Genomic DNA, 1,502 nt, shown 5'->3' with positions numbered 1-1,502 from the left:
GTCCCCTTTAGTTTTCAGTCGAGACTCGGCTCGGAACAGACAACAGACCTCTGCCCGAGGATCTCAAGGTACGTGCTGGTGCGTATGGGACTAAAAGTTCAGAAATATAAAAAGGCAAGAGGCCATGACGAGCTTTAAAAGTGATCAATAGAATTTTAAAGTAAATTCTAAAACATACTGGGAGCCAGTGTAATGAAGCTAAAATAGGAGTAATGTGGTCATTTTTCTTTGTTCTGGTTAAAAGCCTGGCAGCTGAGTTCTGGACAGTCTGGAGTCGATCAATAGATTTTTGGGTTAAACAGGTGAAAAGGCTATTGCAATAATCCAGGCATGATGAGATGAAGGCGTGTAAAATGGTCTTGGTGTCCTTAAAAGTTAACATAGATCGAATTTTTGCTATATTTCTAAGTTGATAAAAACATGATTGAACAGGCTATGTGGTGTGCTGCTCGAAATTTAAATTACTATCAAACCAAACACCAAGGTTCTTTGCCACAGGCTTAATGAGATTTACTAGGGAACCAGCAGATGGCAGTATTTGTTTTGCCATCTGCTGGGACCCAATGACCAGGATTTCTATTTTGTCTGAGTTCAGCTGGAGGAAATTATTTGACATCCATTTTTTAACTTCACAAAGACAGTTATTAAGTGAACTCAGCATTCCAGGGTCTGTGGATCTGACGGGCAAGTATATTTGTGTGTCATCAGCATAAATATGAAAAGAAATGCCATGTTTATGGATAATATGTCCAAGGGGAAGCAGATACAAGGAAAACAAAATGGGTCCTAAGACCGACCCCTGAGGCACACCATATTTAACTGGACAGAACGAAGAGACACGCAAAACTTCCTATTTGACAGGTAGGATGAAAACCATTCTACGGCCGTACCAGAGATCCCCACCCAGTGCCTCAGTCTGTCTAACATGATGTTGTGATCAATGGTGTCAAAAGCAGAACTAAGGTCCAGGAGTACCAGGACTGAGCACATACCTTCACCAGCAGACACTAAAAGGTCATTGGTGACTTTAAGCAGGGCAGTCTCAGTGCTGTGGTACTTCCTGAAACCAGATAGAAACTTTTCAAATAATTTGTTATTTTCCAGTACAGTGAGCAGCTGTTTGGACACAATTCTTTCTAGAATCTATGCAATAAAAGGCAGTTTTGAAATTGGTCTAAAATTTTGTGGGAGGGAGGGATCTAAACCAGGTTTCTTTAAAAGTGGGTTCACGCAAGCTGTTAAAATAATCAGGGCAACAGTAGACAGTCTACACAACCAGTAGATAGGGAGCTATTGAAAACAGAGATCAAATGGGGCCCAACAGAATCTATTAATTTCAGTAAAAACTTTGTAGGTATTACATCAAGTGGGCTGGAGGACACTCTCATTTGTGATACTGTTTTGAAAAGCTCAGACAAGTCGATGGGATAAAACTGGTTAAAACTCTCTTGTTGCTGGTGAGGAACCTCTGAGTAAGAGGCCGCGGGGATAATAAAGGCTCT

The sequence above is a fragment of the Micropterus dolomieu genome, linkage group LG14 (genome assembly GCF_021292245.1).
Source record: "Micropterus dolomieu isolate WLL.071019.BEF.003 ecotype Adirondacks linkage group LG14, ASM2129224v1, whole genome shotgun sequence".
Taxonomy (NCBI): domain Eukaryota; kingdom Metazoa; phylum Chordata; class Actinopteri; order Centrarchiformes; family Centrarchidae; genus Micropterus; species Micropterus dolomieu.
The sequence above is the reverse complement of the archived record's forward strand: the minus strand, read 5'-3'. Positions refer to the sequence as shown.